Source organism: Anser brachyrhynchus, assembly GCF_964034855.1.
Source record: "Anser brachyrhynchus genome assembly, contig: SCAFFOLD_126, whole genome shotgun sequence".
In the NCBI taxonomy this organism is placed as follows: Eukaryota; Metazoa; Chordata; class Aves; order Anseriformes; family Anatidae; genus Anser; species Anser brachyrhynchus.
This window is the reverse complement of record NW_027663679.1, coordinates 98,586-123,465: the sequence shown is the minus strand read 5'-3', so window position 1 is coordinate 123,465 and position 24,880 is coordinate 98,586. Positions and strand designations below refer to the sequence as shown.

The 24,880-nt window shown below is 36.0% G+C and overlaps 1 pseudogene across 1 annotated transcript in view; it reads left to right on the top strand.

The window, feature by feature from the left end:
- Positions 1-24,880, top strand: part of LOC308187048 (adhesion G-protein coupled receptor V1-like) — a 148,724-nt pseudogene that overhangs the window by 96,005 nt on the left and 27,839 nt on the right. The window contains exons 57-72 of the transcript XR_013956118.1: positions 549-675; positions 764-949; positions 2,799-2,979; positions 3,594-3,757; positions 4,395-4,518; positions 4,910-5,176; positions 7,663-7,789; positions 9,886-10,103; positions 11,327-12,071; positions 13,426-13,799; positions 15,632-15,808; positions 18,787-18,967; positions 19,588-19,790; positions 20,444-20,573; positions 22,190-22,270; positions 23,596-23,735. The product of XR_013956118.1 is annotated as an adhesion G-protein coupled receptor V1-like (transcript). The remainder of the gene's footprint in view (positions 1-548; positions 676-763; positions 950-2,798; positions 2,980-3,593; positions 3,758-4,394; positions 4,519-4,909; positions 5,177-7,662; positions 7,790-9,885; positions 10,104-11,326; positions 12,072-13,425; positions 13,800-15,631; positions 15,809-18,786; positions 18,968-19,587; positions 19,791-20,443; positions 20,574-22,189; positions 22,271-23,595; positions 23,736-24,880) is intronic.

The following is a 24,880-nucleotide window of genomic DNA, read 5'->3' as shown; positions in this document are numbered from 1 at the left end:
GGCTAACACAGAGCTGAGGATGAAATCCATGGTATCGAGGGTCAAATTTCTGCCTCTTTATGTCAGTAGTAAACTTTGACAAACAAAGCAATAATGGAAATTTATGCTTTTCAGTGTAATCTCAGCATAGGTGATTTTGGAATTTCCTTTATACCTTGATCCAAGTACAAAGTAGTTCTGAATTTAACTAACTTTTTTTTTTTTTTTTCCTGGCACTATTCTGTTTCTTTTCCTGTGTGTTGTGTGCATGTGTTATCAAAAACAGACAAACAAACAACAGAGTTACTAGCTATAAAAAGCTAATCAGAAACAAACAAACAAAAAGTTACTTCAGAGGCAATTATTTATTTTATTTATTTATTTATTTATTTTTTACGAATGGATAAAACATTCTGATGTTGTATCATTCTTAACTTGTTTTAATCCTTGTAGGTAACTGTTGGCTTTCATAATTTATTCATAAAATTTGTCAATATCCTGATCTCCTCTGTATGGATTTGCTAAACAGAGTTGCAACTTGAAAAAAACCTCTTACCTTCCTTTCTCAGGGTCAGTGTGGAAAATCAGATACTGAAATACGGGTTTACTACTTGTGAAATTACAATTTTGGAAAACGATGATCCTGGAGGAGTGTTCGAATTTTCTTCCTCTTCCAGAGGTCCCTACAGCATCAAGGTAGCTATCCGAGTAACGTCACTTAAACATTACAGACGACTTAGTTCTAACAGAGTGCTAGAAAAAGATTAATTTTATTTTTTTGCAGGAAGGGGAGTCTGTTGAGCTGCAGATTGTTCGCACTAGAGGAAGCCTCATCAGACAGTTTCTGCGCTACACTGTAGAACCAAGAGATAATAATGAGTTTTATGGAAGCACAGGAATTCTGGAGTTTAAGCCTGGTGAAAGAGAGATCATAATTACTCTACTGACAAGGATGGATGGGATTCCAGAGGTAAGAATTAATATTTTTCTCTCTTTAAATTGCATTCACATACATATTTGTTTGTCACTTACTAAAATATAGATGGTTTCACCTGTAAATACCAGCAATTTTTCTGTAACATTTGAAGGCTTTCTTTTTCTTAAGTGTGAGAAATAGATAGAGGAGGAGTGACTGAAAGGCCTATAAGATAGTCAAGCACCATATGAAAGCACTTTATATCAATACAAATCAGGTCTTGTCAGTCTTGCCTGAATATTCATTTCTCTGATATCTCTATTGTTTTGTAATCCCAGAAATCTGCACAATTTGAGGCATGTGTCTGTTGCTTTTCTCTTTGCTTTCTGCTTTTCTGTAGCTTGTTCCCTTTCCTGTGCATCAGCCATCCTGGATTCCATCAGGAAGTTTGCAAGGGTTTGATTTTACCACATTTATGTTAACATAAATTTTAGCTGCTGTGATTCAGCATTTTTTGCTGCCTTTACATGCACATTCCTATGCTGTATTTTGCATAAGCAGTTAGTTGTGTTTGTCTGATCCTGCTAATGAGCTGATCTAGGAGTAAGATGTCAGAAAGCCAGCTTTACAAAACATAAAGGTTTTAGGAAGGTTAATAATCTTTTTGTAGGGCCAGGTGGTCATCAGTCATGGATTGAAGGAGGGATGGAGGACCATATGATGAGGAAATCAGGGGATCACAGCAACTCCAACTTCAATTGCATAGGCTGCTGTAGAAATTCAGGTTTCTTTTCCCTACATACTCCAAAGAAAGGAGACATAAGAAGTCTGAACTCCACTACAGAAGCCAGGAACATAAGTTAATCTAGTAAAACTTAGGCACTAAAACAGCGGGTTATTTAATAGTTCCATTCCCAGTTTTTACTAGTTCATCAGCAGGCTGAGATAAAAGTATTTCCCTGCTTACAGCAGTATTATTAGACTAGGTAAGTCATCCTGCTGAAATGCTCAGGCAAAAACATACGAATTGTAGTGTCAGGACTAAAAAATAAGGAGGTCCTTTTATACTCTTCTATCTCCAAGAGTGGCCAAAAGCCACATACATGAGCAGGACATATATAATCACTTTCCTCCAGAATGCCATCCCAGCCTCCAATGGTGGGCAGTCCAAGGATGTCTGGAGTAATGGATGGTATCTTTGGGTGCCTTCAGATTTTCTTTCTGTTAATTGAAGCAGTTACGCTTTGAACGCAGGTAAGGTTTTAGCATCCATGACATTCTGTAGTACTGAACACCATTGTTTAATTGAATTGTATGTGAAGAACCAGTTCATGTGTGTTTCTTTACTGCTAACCACCAGCCAGTTTCACTGAGTTCTCCCCAGTGTAGAGTAATGCTGTTTTCTAGATAGATAAATGCAATATTTTTTTCTAATGTTCTCTGATACTTTTTTGAAAGTACCATGTCCCATTAGATTAATAAAGCCAGTTGATCAATTCTTTCTAAATTAGCATGCTGTCCATGGTTTAAAAATCTTTGCTTTACCTGTTACAAAGCCAGGAATCTTAAGAAGTCTTGGAGGAAAGAAAATTTACATTTCAGAGTGTGTTACAAACATTACTTGTGAAATTATGCGATTCTAAATTAAGTACACAAAATAAGTCCTTGCTTATAATAATAATAGACTTTTGGAGAAACTGATGCTTTTAGAGATAGAAAGTTCTAACAATTTCCTTTATTTGATAGCATTATACAAACGTTTATTGCATGTAGAATGTGTGTGATTTCATTTTAAGTTTGTATCCCTTTCTGCCTGATGGGGGACTGTGGACTATAGACCATTTTGTTTTTGATGTGGATGTTGAATATGTATTTTTGTTCTGACTGAGTTTCCCTCTTCTAGCTGGATGAGCTATATTCTGTGGTACTTAGTGGCTACAGTGAAATGCCAGGCAAGTTGGGGAATGCCACAATGGTCAATATAACCATTTTGAAGAATGATGATCCGCATGGTATCATTCAGTTTCTACCTTACGAACTAACAGTAACAATAAGTGAAAGCAAAGGAGAAGTCATCCATACCGGTAATTCCTTTTTATTAGAGTTACTTCTTTATCTGCTGTCTGCTTCTGCAAGTCTTATTTTCCCTGTTCTAGGATAACAGAAGTCTAGGAGACTTCTTACTAAAATCTCCACTCAGGACTTTACAGATTGGTACAATGCCAAGCAAGATGAGCAGCGGAGAGTGAAGTGGAGAAGTATGGGTGTGGAAAAACAGAGGGATTAACTGAGTAAAAAGGATTGCTAGAGAATTTTCCAGACAGGAGGGATGGAGTACTGATGTATGTGCAAAGTGCAACGTGGAGGTAGTAGCTCTGTTTGTGGAGAATGAAGAATGGGGTGTTATATAAGAGAAACGTAGAGTTAAATCTTCCTATGGGTGATTTTAATTGATCTATTCAGTTATCAATTACTTTTACAGGCAAGAATTAACATGTGAAATTAAAGCAGTTTGCACTGCTTTAGTAATCTGTCTTTGTGTGTCCTTTTCTGTAGCACTCCAACATGTTACTGGTTTCATAAGAAGTGAAATTGGTTATTATTGTATTTCCTTTTTCTCAGTTTCAGATGTTTCAGATGTTCCTTTTTGATTTCTGTTGCTCTGAATATGCACACTGACTCTGTTTATGTTTTTTAGCTGTTTACAGAGTTGTAAGAAATCAAGGAAACTATGGAAATGTTAGTGTGTCTTGGGTTGTTGATCCAGCATGTACCAATGACGTCTATCCAGAGCAAGGGACTATTTTATTTGATAATCTGGAGTTTTCAAAAAATATCACCATTTACTCACTGCCAGATGAGGTAAACACTTTTACAGTGTTTTGGGGTGAGAATATGGGACAAAGAGTAAGTACTAAAACATTAGAGTATAAGGAGAAAAAAGGAATGTGTGTTTCTCAAGAGCCTAATAACTTGTAGGAAATATCAAAATACTTGGGTAGAACTGAGATAATGTCTGCAAATCATAGAGAAATTTCAGAAGCTGTGCATACCTCTAAACAAAAAAGGTAGAAGCTGAGAGTAATTGTACTGTGGTAAAGTTATAGGAAAGTTTGACTGAAACTCGTATCTTGATAACTGGAATCCTAATTTCAATCCTAATCCTATATGCTGATAAATTTGAAGTAATATAAGAAAGATTACACCTAATGATAAATAAATAAAGCTGTAAAAAAAACTACATGTATCAGAAACATAAAACTGGAAGGTAACTTTTGGGTCATCTGTGCAAGATAAAGAGGAAGGGACTTACTTACAAAAACTGTAGATGGATGATAATTTCTGTATAACTGTATGAATTATCATCCCTCTTGAGACACATAAGGACTGACAAATAAAAACAACACTCAGAAATCTCTGGCTTATTAATCCCCCTAACTTTTCATTTTAAATTCTTCAGTGTTTTGTATGCTAGAAATTAATGTCTTAATACTTTCAGGTGCCTGAAGAGGAGGAAGTATTCACCATCAGTTTATTCAATGCTACCGGTGGAGCCAGGCTGGGCAATGTAACCACTGCAATTTTACAAATAACAAAGAATGATGATCCCATTTATTTTGCAGGTTAGATATTATTGTTTATAAATGTGGAATACATACACTACCTAAAACGGATTTTTTTCACAAACCAGATCATTGCGAAATCGTAATCCCAAAAGAGCAAGTGGAAAAGCTCCCCAAACTTTTTTTTTTTTTTGTATTTAATTTATATTTGTTTCCTTCAGAACCTTCCCATTTTTTTGTGTGTGTCATTTTTCTCTTTGTTGATGTTGAGATCAGTTAGGAGGCAAGGTACAAAATATTCTCTCGTACCTGAATTATTTCCTACCTTTATCACATACATCTTATTGTTTCATTGAAGAGGAAGATCCTACTAGAGAGAATTAAGAAAACAGAGCAAATGCAAGCAACTCAGGCTTGAACTCAGACAGATTTGTTGCTTTTGTATTTTCAGAACCTGTGACAGTGAGTGTTCAAGAAGGAAGTGTTGCAAACTTTACAGTCCTAAGGAATGGATCTGCTGATGTCGCTGTTGTTGTCCAGTATATTACTGTTAATGGAGATGCAACAGCTGAAGAGGGAGACTTTGTTCCCAGTGGAAAGAACAGTGTCATTTTGTTTGATGTTGGAGAAAGGGAGCAGAATTTATCTGTGTATATCAACGATGATGATACCCCTGAAACTGATGAAACATTTTATATTATCCTTTTCAATTCTACAGGTAAGTCTTCCTTTTTTTTTTTTTTTTTTTTGCTGGCAATTTCTTAGTATCTTGGTCTTATCATAAAGCAATATTTAAATGCCAAGAATTATACGAATAATGTTTGCTTCAAGATTTTTATACAATAAATGCATACTGTGTTTGAATTTTCATCCTTAATTATTTTATTGGAAACAAAAATCAAATGATAGAGTTGATACTTTGCCTGCAAAAACAACTGGAGTGAAAGTCCCTTTTCAAATATAAATGCTCCAAATTAGATGGACTTCAATACAAAAACACAAAGCAAAAAAAAAAAAAACAAAATTTAGTACCCAACAGTCTTAGGAAAAGAGGTATTCTTTTAGTTATTTTTTTCATGCTCCAGAGTGTATTACAAAACTACATGATTTTTGTAAAAACAAACAGAACTGCCATATTTTGGAGGAAGGGTATGTAATTGCTCTATTTTATTAGTAGCGAAAAGTATGCATACATTTTTTTCACTCTGAGACTATAGTTTTAAAAGGCTTAATTTGCAGAAAAATATATGTCACAATTTACCCAGGGGACCACCTCTAAAGAAAGGATTTATTACCTTAGAAATAACGTATTTTTGTTTATTTATTTATTTTTCAAAGTTTACACTTAAAAAGGAATGACCAAAATTATTCAGCCCATTCCTCACGTTTTTGAAATACATATCTTTTAGAATAAATTATCACTGTTATGTAATATACATGAGAAAATAAAAGTGAAGTATAAGAAATTCATAATTTTTCCAGAGCCCTAAGTATTTAATAAAGACCCTCCCCACACCTAGCTCCAACAAAACTCATGGTGTTGTGGGAGAGTCATTTGCAATTGTGTTATCAAATTTTAATTTACTGCCCTTCATTTTTTACTGTTCTCTAGTTGAGAGGTAATAACAGGCTCTGAATCTGCTGCAAATCTTTGCAATGCAAAGCAAAGCTGTATTGAATCAGCCATTGAAACCTGAGGGGCTGTAATTTAATAAAGCAAAGAAAGATGATGGCAATTAACCATCAGACTATACCTTCAGATTGTGTGACACGTTCTCAAAGTAAAATACCTACCAGGTATTCAATTCAAGATTAGGAAACCTAAAATTAGATTTCTTCATCTGTAAGCACGCTAAGCATCTTAGTTCTCATTACAGTCTCTGATGGTCTTAGTCTTTAGCAGTCGATAAGACTGAAGTGATTGAGGTCATGCTACAGTGGACACCCTGCGGCTGGCCTGTGAGTTTCTCACAAGGCAGCATTGATCTTGAGTTGAATCCTTCCCTGAACATTGGTAGCAGGCAGCCAGAGGTTGACAGGGAAAGCAGTAATTTGAGTATAAGGCAGCTAAGCTATTTCCCAAGGTCGGCTGGTATTCACTGTAGTACCCAGGTCTCTTATAAAATATCAGACTAGGGAAAGGATTAGACAAAACCATTCTTCTTCCTTCATAAGTTTTCTCTTTTGTTGTCTCTTTCTACTTTAATAACTTTCTTCAGGATCTACTGGTAGCTCCCAATACTACCCCATTGGGAACATATCATGGCTTTTCTCCTAGCACATGGGGAATGGGTATCCATAGCCTCCTTTTTCCTCTAAAATGAGCATCATATAGTTTTACAGCCATTCTAGAATCACTAAGAATAAAGAATATTTCTATACATATTCCTGAAAGCAAAAGTTGGTTTTCTTTCTATGATTGGTTACATACAGTGGCCTTGACTGTTCTGAAATTTTTTTGGGGACTGTTGTTCCTGAGAGAAAATACAAATAGAGGTATATGAAGTTAGAGGAATAAGCACATTGTTTAACGTGGAACAAAATTTAGTCGGACACTTTCAAAGAAGACAAAAAATGGGGTGGGTGTGGACACATTATGTTCATCTATGGACAATGCAATGGAGTTAGAATTAACATCCCTTAATATTTACCTGTACTAATATGCACACTGAAATCCTGCTAGCTTCCCATCTACATAATAAGAATCTTATGTTTCTTCCTTTTAGATATTCTTTGATATGGGAGTGAATAAACTCTTAGACATTGCTCATAGCTTGTATTTAGTTTAAATGCAATACTTTTCTTCTAGGTCTAAAGAAGGTCGGGGCTCTCTGAATACCTTACTCTTTTATTCTGTACCTCTGAATATCTTATTCTTTTGACTTGTCCAGATGATCAAACAGAAAATGTTACCTCACATAACAACTACATGCAAGGATACTGTGTAGTAAGAATCACATCTTCTCAGTTCATGTCATTTTTCCTGAAAATCTTACGTCTTGCTCTCTGGATGGTACACTACTTAAATACTTTTACTCTGATTTGCCTGCTGCTGAATACCTCAAATTCTGTTTTTCACTGACTTTTATAATTGTCCTTTTCTTTGTATAAAAGCAATTGTAGTGAGTAGAAAACATAATTGGATTTAGAGTTACCTACATTTCTGATTCCAATTTTAATAATAATAATTGTCCTCTTTTTTAGGAGATACAGTTATCTTTAAGGCTGGAATGGCAACAGTTATTATTGAAGCAAATGATGATCCTAATGGAATTTTCTCTTTGGAACCTTTAGAGAAGCCAGTTGAAGAAGGCAAAAGTAACATTTTTTGGTAAGTAACGTTTAAAGAATATCTTTGCACTCTTTTGGAACTGGTGTATGTGGTACTTTATAAATAGCACTTTGATTAAATCAAATGCACAAGTGTGCATTGATAGAAGTGCACTATAGAAAAACAGTTTTACAAAATTTTGGATTAAATGATTTGTAATGTGTTGAAGACATCACCTGTAATACTATGGAGTACACAGTAAATATTAAAAAGTGCACAGAAGCTCATGTTGAAATGTAACTAAATAAGACTTCAGCATTGATGTTCTGTTATAATCTCAGGAACCTGTAGATACAGAAAAATCTGAATGATTGAGCACAATATAACCTAGGCTGACAGAAAAAGAAAAAAAACCACTCAACAAATAGCTAAATAAAACTGTGTGGCACTAGGTGGCTTTTTGTACCCATCTTTGAAATTTTCAACTGCAAACTACTGTATTCTTTCTTTCTGTTTTTGTATTTTTTTTTTTCTTTTATCTGTTAATTACAGATTGAAATCTATACTTAAAGTCCGGATGTGACACTCTTCATTAGTCTGACCTTTGAAAGTATTTTCCTTTGTGCCACCATGATATATTGAAGAATTAGCAGGGTTAAAAATTGAATGCACTTGGCATCTCGCCTTGTTACATTCATTTCATAAATTTACTATGGGGTTTTAATTGGATGAAAAAATGATTTTTCGTTAAGAAATCTTGAGACAGGCTGTAAAGAGAAGTTAGGTCACAATAAATGCGATAGTGCAAATAGTTAGGGAAGAGGTTCTTCTTGCATTTAAAAAATCATCCTTTTTTTTTTGTCTGTTTGTTTTAAAGCCTTGAAGCAGATGCTTATGGCTGTGAATTGGTTCTTTATGCTTGTGTCAATACATCTGAAATATGAATAGTCTCAAGAAAAGAGGATATTAAGTTCATTGTGTGTTTGTTGTTGTGCTGTTCACTGTTTTGGGCTTTGTTGTTTTTTTGTCCTTTATAGTCTAATCTGCAGGATAATTTTTGTGGATTTGGTGGTGTTAAGAATATTGTTTTGATGTAAACATGCTTATATACAGGTGCTTTATGGAATTATAGGATACCAAGATCTCCAACATCTGAGGAACCTGCTCAGTCATCATTGATAAAATATATTTACTAGGGATCTGTCTCTTCCATACTGTCACTACTTTGACAGTTGTGTAGCATATAAAAAAGTGGTCAAAGTAGCATGTAACCAAACCACCGAAAACACAGAGGTTTTAATGAGGTAATTGGAGTTAGTGCAGCAGCGCTACACAGCTGGGATAGAGCACCCTGGTTAACGCCACAGAAGAAAAACCTTTGGAAGCAGAAACAACATAAATGTGTTGCTGTGGCTGGACTAGTTTAGCTGAACTAATTCTTCAACCTGATATAATCTATTTATAAGGCATTTTATGTCACCGTGCAAACCGACAGAAGCAAACTTCCTGTATGTAAGCGCACTCTTAATAAAGGCACTGTATGGGTCACTTTTTATTTGTAGTGCCTTTTTGAAATTAGTGTAATTGTGTTAGCAGATAGTTACCAAAAAAAAAAAAATCTTTTCATTTACTACGTTCTTAATCACAAATAACAGTAGATTTCTGAAAGCCGTAGAATGTAATTCTAATTTAATACAAGTGTAAGAAAAAGTTTAAGTAGACTTGATGACTGAAAGGAGAAACGTTTGTGGTTAAATGTAGATGATTCTCTTTCCTGTCTAAGAGTGTCCAAGTATATTAATTTTTAATGTTAACTTTCTGAACTATTACGCATTCATATTTATTATTATAAATTGGAATTACAAGACACAGTGATGTGTAGCTTCACAGTAGTATTCTGCATGGACCTGCGTATGCTACTTCTGTTTTCTAAAGTACGTATTCCGGGAGTAGAATTGTACTGCAAAAGTGGTTGCCTTTAAAAGGAAGGCTTCATGGAACAGTTGTAGTATATTAGCATTTTACTTTATATTACATAGTATATTACTTCTTACTGTAAGGAAGATTACAGTAAAAGGAGTCTCCACATTTTCCTTTTCTACTCAACGCTGATGCATGCCTGCCAGGACTCTCATTCTTTCTGTATCACTGAACAGGATTTTGAGACACAGAGGACACTTCGGCAATGTTTCTTTGACCTGGCAGTTGTTTGATAATAACTCTGCACTGAAGCCAGGAGAAGAATTCTATGAAACTTATGGGACTGTGTGCTTCATGGATGGTGAAAGGTCGAAGTCAATAACACTACGTGCCATTTCAGATAGAATTCCTGAATTCAATGAATTTTACATTCTAAAGTTGGTGAATGCTTCAGGTATTGTCTTCCATATCACCATTTCCTTCATATCTGGTAGAAAAGAGTTATGTTTAATCAATCAAAAAGAAACCAACACTAGAAAGAGCATTGCTTTGAATCATGTCTTGATATCCTATGCTTTTCTGGTAAGGTTTTGGGTCTTATTTTTCATTTAATCTTGATTTCCATATATAGAGAGTTACTCAGTTCCCGAATTACTGTTAAACACATTTTGGTGATCTGAACTTTAAAAGGGATGCCTCTTGGTTTTTGAAATTAAACTTCTTAAAGTTCAGAAGTTTCATTTCAAAAACCAAGAGTTCTGAATTTCAGATACATAGATCTCCATGCACAAAATATAAAACAAAGATACTAACAAAGAAATAACAAAGGTATTAAAGGTTATGTGTGTCTACCATAATAGAGGTTGCTTTTTTGTTTGTTTGTTTCCCTAGAGGAGGTAAAATACTTGTAGTTACCACTTCACATGACTTAAATTACAACTTTAAATTGCTACTGGACACATTTCCTAATCTGGATTAATTCCACTTTAGTACTATTCATGGTCTTCTGTGCTCTGATACAAGTGAAAATGTGTGTTGGCCTTTCCTGTAAGTGAAGTCCATACGGATGTACAAAAGATTTCCTGCTTATAACAGGTAGATCACTGTACACTTTGAACACGGAGATTCTCCATTCACAACATGATCTTCATATCATGAATTCTTACTGTGCAAAGATAGATGACTAACACCAGGACTGGGCAGCAGTTTTAACACACAACTGGTTACTGTTTCTGCAAGGTGTATGTACTTCTGTATCAGAGGCAACAGGCAAGATTTTGCCATTCTCTATTCCTGTAAGTCTTTGAGCAATACAAGAATTGAATTTGGCCCCCATGCTTATCAAACGAATCAAAGGTAACCTACCTTATTGGCTAATTAAGAAAAGATGGACCTTGTCATGTTTCACCTGAAAGACATCTGTGTGTTTTACAGCTGAAAAATAGCATGTGGGTTTGTTTTCTACTGAAATTACATCAGCACAGTGTTTTAAGAATAATACAATTAACCTATGTAATTTTCAAGTTAGATCATTTGCTATAAGTCCAGAGGATCTTAAAGGAGGGTTTGAGGTTTTTTTAGAAACTTGTTTTATTAAAAAAAAAAAAAAGTACTTTGAAACTTTTTTCTGAGTGTGTTGTTTAATCATTAACTTTTACTCTAACTTCTATTACGCAGGTGGGTCTCCTGGTCCTGGTGGTCAGTTATCTGAAACCAGTCCTACTGTAACTGTCATGATCCCTTTCAATGATGACCCTTTTGGAGTGTTTGTTATAGATCCAGAGAGCCAGGACAGAGAGATAGTGGAAGATACTCTTTCTGAAGATGACCTTTCCTATATTACGGACTTCACCATCTGGAGACAGCAAGGCACCTTTGGTGTTGTCCGACTAGGTTGGGAAATACTGTCTAGTACCTTCCAAGCTGGACTGCCATCAATGGTAGATTTCTTGTTGCTTGGATCATTCCCAAGCTCAGTACAATCACAGCCCCACATGAGGCGCCATCACAGTGGAACAGACGCTCTGTATTTCAGTGGAAAAGAGGATGCATTTGGCATTATCGGTCCTGAATACCCATAACAATGGAAATAATGCAGTAACCAATTTTACATTTTCAGCTTGGTTAATTCCTAATGTCAGTACAGATGGCTATATAGTTGAAAAGGATAACGATAATGGGACTTTATATTATGGTGTGAAAATTCAGACAAATGATTCTCATGTTTCTGTAGTGCTTCATTATACAGCATTAGGGTCCAATATGACATACATGGCTAAAACATCAGTCATGAAATACCTGGATGAGAATACTTGGCTTCACGTTCTGATTACTCTGGATGAAAGTATAATTGAATTTTACGTTGATGGAATTCTAGTTCTGGGAGGAATGAAGAGTCTAAAAGGAGAAGCAATTCTTGATGGTGAGCCTTTGCTATTTTTCTCCATATATAAAGCTCTGAAATGCATAGTCTAGCCACTTCAAAGGTGGAAGAAATACACTGAAATGATTATATCTGTTAAGTTAATTGAAAGGAATGGATAAGAATTCTTTGAGGATTTTCAGAAAGCCTATGGAAATTGTGTGAATGTTCTAAAAAATTCAAACTGCTGCGATGTTGAGTGAGAGTAGAGGACTATTAATTGTATGGTGTACTGTTTTATTTCTGCTTTTAAAATTCCAGGTTGAAGTTTAAGAAATCAAATTTTCCATTTGTAAAAAGAATAGTACTTCTGCAATTAGTAATTTCCATCACACTTGCAGTACTGTAGCTAAGCTGAGAGGCTGAGAGGTTTTTTTTTTTTCCCTCCCTCGGTTTCTAGAACAAATATATGTGAAATGCAATTATGCTTTTATTGCTAGAAGGATATGTCTGTGCTGTAAATTTTCTTTATTAGTGGGGATGGCGTGTGTCTGGGGATAATGCAATAGTAAGGCAAGTATGTCATCTCTCTCCGTTGAATGTTGGGTAATACACAGTGGTGTGCATAGCAGCCCAGTTTTTCTCAGCATCCTCCACTTTGTGCCCTGGGACTTTTATCAGTTCCTGTGGTTGCTCATCTCTACAACTGCCACTCAGTGTCATGTGTATGACAATACACTGAAGAGCACAGCTTTTTTTGTTTGTTTGTTTTCTTTCGTTTTCTGAAAGGCAACTGAAAACAGCTGATGTGTGTGTTTTAGCACAAGAGCATAGCATGGCACAGAATAGGATAGAGTAGGAATGAATATGAGGCAGCTGTGATCCTATAGTTTGGAGACAGAGAAATATAAATGCTGTTGTAAAAAGAGTTTGGAATTTGCATGGAATTACAGTGTGGTGGATGAAATGGATGTCCAGAAGGGTTAATGCAGTAATCATGAGTATCATCAGAATGGATCAGCTGCCCTAGCAGAGGGAAACAAAGTAGGATTTGTTCAGCAAAACAAGGGCTAAAAGGGGTTGCAGTTCTGCTCTGAAAATCTGTGGAGGAAAGAGGGAGCCTCAAGTCTCTAAGACTTATAAAAATGAGGGATGATGATAATGTGCTGCTAGAACTAATAGGATGAAAAACTTGGACAGCATAGGATGGAATTGTTTGGCCTGTGAGGACTTACCTGTAACATTGAGATGAGGCTCAAGGAACCTCCTGATTTTGGATCTCAAGATCAATATGATTCCTCATCCAGGGACAATGAACAGTTTACCATTGGTTTTTAAGAAAAACAGGTAGTCAGTTGCTGACTGTTTCATACAAATACAATAACATGAGAAAAAATTATAATTTCCTTCTCAGGTCCAGGAATAGTAAGAATTGGAGCAGGAATCAACGGCAGCAGTAGGTACACAGGGTTAATGCAGGATGTAAGGCTTTATGAGCGTAAGTTGACACGAGCAGAGATCTATGAACTTCATGCAACTCCTGCAAAAAGTGATGTCCACCCTGTCTCTGGGTATTTGGAGTATTGGCAAGGAGAGACCAATAAATCATTCATCGTGTCTGCAAAGGATGACAAAGAGGAAGAAGGAGAAGAATTATTCATACTAAAGCTCATTTCTGTGCGTGGTGGAGCTCGAATTTCACAAGAAAACACCACAGCAAGATTAAGAATACAGAAAAGTGATAATGCTAATGGTTTATTTGGCTTCACTGGAGCATGTATCCCTGAGGTAAGGTGGTCATAATGGAAATTGTAGGTGATATTTCAGGCACAGAAAGCTAAATGGCAGGACCAAGTGACCTGAACAAACCCTAGATTTTGCAGTGTTTGCTTTTGTGGTTAAGCAAAGTTTTCCTAGGATTTGGAGATGCATATGTTCTGTTAATACAACCTCAGTTCCACTGGGATTTACTATATAATTTTAAAAAACTAAAGAAAAAAATGGTTAAGAAAATTTAGTTTACTATATAAACTGAAGACTAAGGCTTAATTTTTTTTTTCTAGAAAAATATTTTACCTTCACTTCTGTTACATTTGAGTTACCAGTTAAAATGTAAGATTTAATTCTCTGGTTTTTTTTTGAGAATGGATTATTGCAAAGATTTTTATTTTAGTTTTCTGTGTCACATGATGTGTTTGAGATAATTTTACTAGAGATCATGCAATGACAAAGTGTTATGGATTTTTCCACCTTCATTTGCTGTCATAAACTAAGTTATAATTTGCATATGTTTGATGTCAGTTGGTTGATTTAGTAGTGGTTTTTTTTGTTGTTTTAGTTTTAACAGATGAAATCTTTTTTCAGTGGTATCCATTCTATATGCAGAGTGTAAACTTGCTACTTTTTGAGGAGGCTTGAAATAAACATAAATCATTCTTTACTTCTTTAATCAATTATAAGGGGGAATAACATGATAGCTATCTCTACTGGTATTGGATTATTTTGTGGAAAAAAAAATTTAATATAGTTTTCATTTGGGAACTCTTATGAGCTTTAATTACATTCTTTTTTAATCAAAGTGCTTATGATGTTTTTAAAATAACTGTCTTGCCTGAGTGATACTAGTTTTCAGTTTGGTTCAGTTTGCTTATTGTGTGCCTACCATATGCTATGATAATAGATTCCTTCAGGTTCAAGTACCTCTGATACGCTGTGATGCCACAGATCATCAGCCAACCATGAAGAAAAAAAATAATTATATGGCACGGTAATTGTTTTGCACCTATCATATGTCCATTTCACCAGGGAAGTATTAGAGCTCTTAGTGGTGATGCAGGAACACAGCATTTTTTTACCAGTAGTTTAACTGTGCATATCTGTCTACTAGGCAGCTGAAGTCACACACAGTATCTATGCTTTCTTACAAAGCAGCCCTGAAATTTATCTAATGCATAAGATAGCTTTAACCTTTCCAATAACTTTCAGATAAAATTATTTTCTATGTTAATTTTATGAACGTTATTTTCTAAAATAGAAGGTCAGTACCAATTAAAGCTTCATTCCAGAGATGTGAAGTTGTCGCTGCAGAAGTCATGTTATCTGTGAAGATACAGAATTGTAAGGAGGACAGTAGAAGAGAAAAATCTGTTTTTCTGAATGATGATGGTATAGTTTATTTCTATCCATAGTGTGTCTGGTTAGAGAAAGTGCTGATCCAAATCTTTCTTTAAATTATTGCTAAGGAAAATTACAATATTGACGTTATTATAAAGCAATAGTTTCATTTGCTTTCGACAGGTACATTTCAAGCATATTGATTCTGTCTCTGACGCATAGTTTTAGGAAAGGGGTTGTGTCCAGGACGAACTGCAGTGTATTGTTATTTGTTACCTTAATAGTCCTCAGGGAGGCATCAGACTTTTGCAGATTCCACTAGGATTGTTCTGATTGGCATCAAGGTCAGTTTCAGCTTCCTAACACTCCAAAAGAGCTGAAAGTAACATGACAGCAATTTTTTACTTGAACATTTGTCTGGCATTAAATATTTTCGTGTTATTTAATGAAATTGCCTTGATTTACTTTGACAGTAATAAACGTTCCAAATTTTTGCTTTCTTCCAGACTGCTGATGAAGGTTCCACTATATCCTGTGTTGTGGAGCGTACAAGGGGAGCCCTAGACTATGTGTATATAAAGTACATTATCTCACAGGTTGATTCCACTGGCATTAATTACTCTGTTACCGATTTTTCTAATAGCAGTGGCACTATCACATTCGTTCCTTGGCAGAGATCAGAGGTAAACCCTACCTTCCTATTAACAATTCATCCTGTCCTTTACAAACCTCCTGGAAAATACCTTCTGAGGGTGCTTGGCTGGTTTGCATACTAGAGAGTGTTTACTTCACATGGCTTTTCTTATTATTATTTTTTATTTTGTTATTTTATGTTGTTATTTTTTTGTTATATATATATTTTCTTTCTTTCTTTTTTTCCATCCCTGACAACAAGAAAGTGTTATTTGTAGCTCTGTGTATATGTCAGTTCAAAAGTCACCATGTGTGCATGTACATATTAGATATATGTACATATACATAAAAAATATTAACTGTATTTATGTGTATGTGTACATATACTTTAAAAAGTGTAGATAGTCCATGTACTTTCGAAATTGGAAAATGATCAGGTTTGATCTGAGTGTTGTAACTCAAATTTATGTCCACAACAATTAAATAGGCAATAGTAAGATTCATTGCTGTTCTTGCACTCAAGGCTATCCAGGTTCTGTCTCCTTTTAAATTCAAAATCAGAAACAGGAGATTAAAGGTGTTCTTGTAACAATAGCTGTTTTTGAGTCTCCCTGAAATGATTACTGTCTGCTTTAATCTATTCCTCTGCATAAAGTGTGCGAGCAACTGGAACATAAGGAAATTATTCAATATTCTGGCCTTAGAGACACCTGAAATTGGTAATCAGAATTGCATCTCTGAGTTGGGGGAGAGAAAGAGAAATGATACATAAGGGAAGCTTTAGCTGCTTCTGAGAAAGCTTTCTAAAAGTCTTACGAAATTCCTTATCTGAATTAGTTTAAAAAAAAAAAGAAAAAGAAAAAAGAAATACCAGGATACCAGGATACACTGAAGAGTAGGAATTCAAAGCTACAGAGGCCCACAATTAAAAAATTATGTGGGCAGACTGGAGGTCCAAAAGAGGGCCAGAAAGATGATCAAAGAGCTGGAGAACCTGTCCTCTAAGGAAAGACTCAAGGGGTTAGATCTTTTCACCCTTTAGAAGGGGACTTTGATCCCATTATTACAGTACCTAAAGGGCAGCTCCAGAGTTGACAGAGGCTCTCTCTTCTCAAGAAACCACAGGAGAAGACAGAGGGCAAAGAGTACAAAGATAGAGTGGGAGAGGTTTTGTCTTGAAATTTTTTACAACTACTGGAACGACTTCCTTAGGGACAGGGTCGGGTTGTCCCGACCTCAGCATCTGGGCCAGGGCAATCCCAAGCACAAACACAGGCTGGGCAGAGAAAGCACTGAGAGCACCCCTTGGGGGGGGAAGGACCTGGGCGTGGTGGTTGATGAGAAGCTCGACATGAGCCGGCAATGTGTGCTTGCAGCCCAGAAAGCCACCCGTACCCTGGGCTGCACCAACAGCAGCGTGGGCAGCAGGGCGAGGGAGGGGGCGAAGGAGGAAATTCTTCCCTCAGAGGGCGGTGAGGCCCAGGCCCAGGCTGCCCAGAGGAGCTGCGGCTGCCCCATCCCTGGCAGAGCCCAAGGCCAGGCTGGATGGGGCTGAGGGCAGCCTGGGCTGGGGGGAGGTGTCCCTGCCCATGGCAGGGGGTGGCGCTGGGTGGGCTTTAAGGTCCCTTCCAGCCCAAACCAATGTATGGTTCTATGGTAGAATTCCCATCACCGGGGGTGCTTAAGATGCAGTTGAACATGGTGCTGGATTATTTCATCTATTTTTTTTTTTTCCATGAAACATTGAACTTCATCTTTTGATGTCCCATCCAACGTGGGCTGTCCTATGATTAAAATTCTGTGGTAATAAACAGCGTGTGCTAGAAATAGAAATAAAAATAATCTGTTTCAATGAATTCAATCCTGATGTACAGCACAGAATTGTTAAATTTGTTTGAAGAAGTGGTGCGGGACCACAGTACTGTAGAAACAACATACACTTTCTATTATTGTTTGTATAATAAGGATGAATTGTGAGTAGAAAATACCATCCTCAGTTTCACTTATATCAGGCTGCAGAAGTCAATGTGGACTCAAATTCGCTGAAGTCATTTGCAGGGATCCCAGTGACTTCACTAGAACTGTGAATCTGGATAATGTAATGACTGGCAAAAGCGTGTGGTATCTGAAAATAGTTCATTCATGTTATAATAGTTTGTTCATTCAGCTTTATTTCTCTGTGAAATGATATCACTGCATTTCATACAATCATATATAGCAGAAATTTCCAAAGCTTTTCTAGCATGGCAACATAGACGAGGCCCACATTACTCTATCTAGTGGCAGAAAATGGCTGATGTAGGCTCTTGCTACACAGCTTACTGGTCCAATTTACTGCATACATACAGAGGAGCTAATGTGCATGGCTCTAAGAAACGGGCTGGTAGCAAGCTGCTCTTCAGGTGGGATATCCTAAGGGACTTTCAACTGACATTTGTAATCTACTCATTACCATGCCTCTAAATATGATCAGCTACTTAAATGTTTTCTATATGTTTGTCCGACCATATCGAAACATAAAGAAAGATGGAATTTTCTGAAGTGAATGTGTTAGCGTGTTTAGAGCAAGGTTATGTTAGTAAATCGTATGATCTGCAGGTCAAAGTGTCAGGTGGTATAATAAGCTCAATTTATTTGCTCTCTAAATTGGATTAATCACTGTAATGTCTCTTCATAAGCATAATTTCAAAAAGATTTTAAAATTTATCAGATATTTCATGTTCAGTACATGGAAATTAAACTCTGCTTTTGTGAAGATATACAAAACCAACCAAACAAGTATTTATTATCACTTATTTATGTAGTTTGAAACAATTCAGAAAATATGCCTTCCATTTCCAGTAGCTTGGAAGCATTGTTTTTGGAAAGCATATTCTAGACATAAAATGTTATCTTAGAAATTAGTTGAATTTATGTGGAGAGCAAAAATAGTGTCCTTTGCTTTCAGAACTATACAGCAGATACAGCTGACTGACTAATCAAAGAATGTTGCATGGTTTGATTTCTCCATGATTTGGTCCTTCTCTAGGTGTTAAATTTGCATGTTATTGATGATGACATTCCGGAGTTAAATGAATATTTCCGTGTGACATTAGTCTCTGCAGTGTCTGGAGATGGGAAACTAGGTTCAACTCCTACCAGTGGAGCAAGTATAGATCCAGAAAAGGAAACTACTGATATCAGCATCAAAGCCAGTGACCACCCATACGGTAACAATGATGGGAATTATACAGCTTTGTTTCAGATTATTGTGTAGTTCTTTCCAGTCAGATGAAAACTTTGCTTGGTTGTAATAGTTGAGGAAGCAATCTCATATATTCCACTTTATCTGACTTGAATTAATTCATTGTTTATATACATGAATGAATACTGAATTAGTTTTCTTTTATAATTTTACAAAAAGGCCTCAAATCTTCCCTGACCAAACAAGCAATGATTCTCTTGTGAGGGCAAATAAAGGCTCTGCATGTAGTTGATCCTGTCCAGGTTTTTCATCAAATGAGAATTCCTGACAATGAGAGTCATTTCTCCATATGTCTTGTACCAGTAAATACGCAAAACCGTGGCCTGTGAGGCTCTTTTGGGAAGAGAAGGTTTTATTATTGTGCTGTGCCTTTTATCAAGACTGACAAGAATATCAGTGAGAGAGGGTAAGGCACACAGCACATCTCTGGAAATAGTGTGATTGAGGCTTAAGGGTATACTGGTATATGTGGTTTTTAATTTCAGAACCATCACAAGATATGTTATCAATCACTTTATTTAAATTGTTTATCATCTTTAAAATTTGTTATGAAAAGCCATGTAAGTAGTAATTCTTGTCTTCCAGGTCTGCTCCAGTTCTCTGTGGGGCCACCTCCTCAGCCAGGTGATAAAATGATTCTTCCAGCCTCTTCTGTGCCCCATATTACTATTAAAGAAGAAGCTGGACACGTCAGATTACTGGTAGTTCGTGCACAAGGCCTTCTTGGAACAGTTCTGGTGGAATACAGAACAGTGCCAGTCACAGCTTTCAGTCCCAAAGATTATCAGGTATGGCAACTGCCAAGGTGGTATAATTGTTTTGGAATTAATTAGAGTTATTTATCGTGGAGATAGCTTTCAGTTTGACTGCTCTAGCCCAGCTATGATTCTTTCACAGAAAGACTACTTTACAAGGTGATGTGGCAAATGGATATGTAATATTCACTTAAAAATATACATCATGTGACTTCTCCATTCTTTTCTCTGCAGTAAGTTGCATTGTCTAGGAAAAGCCTCTGGTTTTGAACTTTTTTTTTTTTTTCTTAACAGAGTTTTCAGTGTAGCAATTTGTGAGTTTTGCTGTTGTTACAGACCATATTATTCAAGTGCATGTACAGGTTAACATTATGCTTGTACATACTGGGATTTGTATATGCCTAGCAAAATAACCTGCATGTATCTGCACTTGCTTGTCCAACTGATCATTTGTGCAGAAAAATAAGAAAAATGTACATGAATGCAGATGCTCACCAGTATGTCAACTTAGATGTCTTCTTCTTTTTTTTTTCTTTTGTAAAACAGATTTTTCAGATTTTTTTTTAAAGCTTAAGTGAGGAAAAGTAGATGTTTTGAAAAAGACAAAATGAAGGTTCTGTTTCTTTTTTTTATATGGATGAAAACATTAGACTTGAACAAAAATATGAAGAGCTCTTATATTGCAGGCTGTTGTGGGTACACTGGAATTTCAGCCAGGAGAAAGATACAAGTACATTACTGTTAACATCACTGATAATACTATTCCTGAATTAGAAAAAACGTTTAAAGTGGAGCTGTTGAACCCAGAGGGAGGAGGTAAGGCACATATATCAGTCCCTTAGTTGTATTTTCATGACCTCTACTCGTTCATAAAAATCTTGTCTTTCTTGGCATTATTTTCTATGTTATTTCTGAAAACAAACAAAAAGCACCTCTACATCCCCACCCCCATACAGCTGTCTTTTTTCGTAGGGAAGAACTGTTCCTCAGTTCTTTTCTTAATCCTTGGTGGAAACAACCAGATCCCATAGCAAGTATATTATTACCATGTATTAGGGAAAGTGTATCACTGCCATCTGTTAGGTCATCTAAAGGCAATTGCTGCTTTTCACTTTGTATAACTTCATGGTTGGTAATGAGAACTAAAATAATGCAAAAATATATTAGCAATATGTTGCATTTCAAAAATATGGAATATTTATAAAATATTTAAGGCTAAACAGTCAAAGTGTTGTGTTTTTGTTTGTTTGTTTTGGTTTTGTTTTGTTTTGTTTTGTTTTTTCTTCCACATGAGTGAAATCAGAAGAACTGCAATACATAGGTCAAATGGATTATAGCAGTAATAGGCTGTGGATGTTGAGGGCCATAGGGAGTTTGCTGAGCTGTAGCTGCAGAGGTAGCTCGTAGATAACTGTCTGTAAGAACAAGACAAACACTTGAAAGAATTATTGGTTTGAAGGGCTAGTCTGAAGGGACGGCAAAGCATAGTGGTGCTGCCACATAAACCCCTGAATACCTTACAGATTTTTTTTTCCATTTGAGAAAAATTTTAACGGAGATTGTAAAGCTTGTTGGAGGGAAAAGTAATTAGAAACACTGACAGCCATAAATTGATTTTTTTTTTTTAAACTGATGTTATTTTTTTAAACAATTCGGAAATTGCAAGTGTGGTCCCTTCTGGGAGGATGTATCAGATTTCCTTGAATTAATCCAGCTCTCTGCTATGATTGTATGTGTCTATGGTGCAACATGGTCTCAGTGATTCTTTTGGTAAAGTCTTGAGACTTTTCACGTATTTTGTCTTTTTGGTTGAATAGTTGTTTTGTTAAAAGGAGTCAAACTTTTCTCTTTCAAATTGTTGTGACAGAAAATTTACAACTAACTTTAGTAATCCAGTAACTATATAGCCTTTTTAAAATGAGCCTTCTTTTTGGCCTTTCCAACACAAACACAAAGCTTATGAAGTCCCCATTAGTTAAGTTTTCTGCAGATTTTCCCAACATTTTCACTTTGTGAGAAAATATTAGAATAAGGAGCTTGAGGGACTTTATCGTCTCCCCTACCTTTTTTTTTTTTTTTTTTTCAATTTAGATTCCTCCATGACAAGCCTCAGTTAGGAGTGAGAAAGGGGAAATACAAAATGGGGACACAAAGAGGGAAAGAGAGGAAAGATAAACTATGTGTATGTGTTTTCTTTCATTCTGACTTCCCATTGCTATTTCCAATGTCATAAATTAAGTAAGAGGTGGCATATGTAAATATTTCAGTCTTTATTAGAACTCCTGTACACTTTCAGAAGCAAAGTTGATACCTTCCTAGAGTGCTTCCCTCTTTTTTTCCTGTTGTCCAGAATAGTTTAAATTTCTCTTTGCTTGCGCTCTGATTTATAAATGTATATATGTGTATATATCTGTATGTCTGTCATCTTAAAGTTGCTGAGCTCTTTAGAAATGATGGCAGTGGTAGTGGTGATGGGAACATGGATTTCTTCCTTCCAACTGTCCATCAGCATGGTAAGCATTTTGGATTAATCTTTATTTCTTTATGCTAACTGTAATATCCCTCATGAACTACACTACTGACACAGTTTATCATAGTGTTATTTTGCTTGTGGTTTGAGATATATCATAGAGTCCTGTCAAAACATTCTTTCCCATTTTAAAAAAGGCTTAATTTCAACAACAGTCAATACTAACCGTAATACAGAAAATAACAGCTTCTCTATCTTCAAAGCTGTATTTTTATAGAACACAATGTAGTTATTCCAGAAGTAGTTAGAAAAATTAGCTTTGTTTGTAAATTTTGTAAAATTTTCTGGAGAGCAAAGAGGAGAGAAACTTTTTAAATTTAAGGTAATTTAAAAATTACCTGACTGTGTGTTTTGATACTTTCTTTTGCCACTTGCTTTATGCTTTGATCTCTGCATCTCAAAAATACTCTTAATAAAAAGTGGTGTTAGCTCTTTTTTTTCTAAAAGAATGCTTTGATTATTTTTCATTTTTGAAGTCTATTTTTGTCACAACATACAGAAAACAAAGATAATTTAATCTTGAGAAAATTAAAAACATACAATATGCAGAAATAAGATGAAAACAAAAGCACCTACTATGAGGGAAACGCTAATGATGGCGGATTTTGAATTAAACCCTAGAGACCTGAAAATATTGTGTTAGCACCCATTATCGAAATCAAATAATTTATTCCACAGTGACAGCCTGATTTTCTGTTTTATTTGAAAATACAAAGGAGTTCAGTTTGAACCTGAGAGTAAGTCTGTGGTTTAACCACTTTTTGGAACTTCCTGGGAAGTGTTGTTTCCTCTTCTGTGTTTCCAGATTTTTTTTAAAATGCCAGGCTCTTTCTCTTTCTAAGCAGCAAGTTATCTCACACAAGATGATCATTACAGTAGTAGAATTTCCTGGACTAGCTTTTTCTTTGTTCCAGCTTCAGTTAAAATAGTACCTGCTTTTGTCCTGTCTGCACTGCTTACACTGTGTTTTACCACGTAACTCTCCCCTACCCTAAATTCTAGTTCATTTTCCTTAATTAGACAAGTAATTTTATTTTTGATCCTCTCTTAAAATATTTGCATTTTATATGTTGCTTTGGAGTGTTGTTCCATAGAAGGGCTGCCAGGACTGCATTATTGAAAGTGAGTTCCTTATCCATGTGGATAATTATTCCACATTTAAAACAAAAAAAAAAAACACACCACAAAATGCAAAACAGCAGAAATATTCCAGTTATGCTTTTCTGTGTGCTTTTTGTAACAAACTTCCTTAGCTTTTAAGAAAAGATGGTATAAAAAAATAACTCATTTTGGCACTTGCACTTACAGCCAGCTTGGGAATTGCATCCCACATCGTTGTGACTATTGAGGCTTCTGATGATGCTCATGGCGTCTTTGAGTTCAGTACTGAGTCACTCTCGGTAAATGGAACTGAGCCTGAAGATGGAGATAGCAATATTATGTTGCAGGTTAGAAAGTTTTGGGTCTCATATTGCTATGCAATCCTCTTTTATGTCTATTTTACAGAGCATTCTGCAATATTTTTATAATAGGTCTACAGCATTTTAACTTAACTTTATCATGTACATTTGTCTTGACATTTTATACTTCACTTTCTAAAGTGTATCTTTCAGCTTAAAACTAAAATGTTTTATATAAGTTTAAATTTACTTCTACTTGTTTACATTTGAGGTATGAATATTTTAAAGCAAGTGCTGATGACACAACAAATACAGCAAAGCTAAGATGATAAAGATTACACTGTTTTTAAAATTAGTTTATTTTTAACTCATCATGTCAATGACTTTGCACTGTATATAATGGAGGGGCTGGATTGTGTGCAGCTTGCAGTTGGCAATGACATGCTTAAGATCCTCCGGGTAAGGATTAAGGGACATGGAAATAAGTTATAACAATAAGATGAAGTTGTTGTGGGAGTCTGCTATAGACCACCCAGCCAGGAGGACAACATTGCCAAATTATTCTATAATGAACTAAGGGATATCTCTAGGTCATCTGCCCTTGTCCCTGTGGGTGACTTCAACTTCCCAGATGTTAGCTGGGAATACCATACAGCCAATACAAACAGGTACTGGAAATTCCTGAGGCACGTTAACAATAACTTGTTGGTACAGTTACTCTGGAAGCTGACTAAGAAAGGTGCCCTCCAGATTTGTTGCTTGTAAACAGTGAGGGTCTTGTGGGTGAAGTGGTGATTGGAGGCTGTCCTGGCCATAGTGACCATGAGATGGCTGAGTTTAAAATCTTTGGTAATAGGAGGAAAACTGCCAGCAAAAGTTCAGCCCTAGCTATGGAGACAGCAGACTTCAGACTACTCAGTGAACTAGTTTGTGAGGTCCCCTTGGAACCTGCTTTTGAAGGTATTGGAGTCCATCAGTGCTGGTTAGTTAAGTAACACCTCTTAAGAGCACAGGAACAGGCAATTCCAAAGAGTCAGAAGTTGAGCAAGCTGGGCAGAAGGCCAGCTTGGCTGAGCAGGGATCTTATTCTAGAATTTAGGCGAAAAAGGAAAATCTGTGGGCATTGGAAGCAAGGTCAGTTGAACAAGGACTACAGAGGTGATGTTCACTCAGAGTTGAAGCTGGCCAGTACT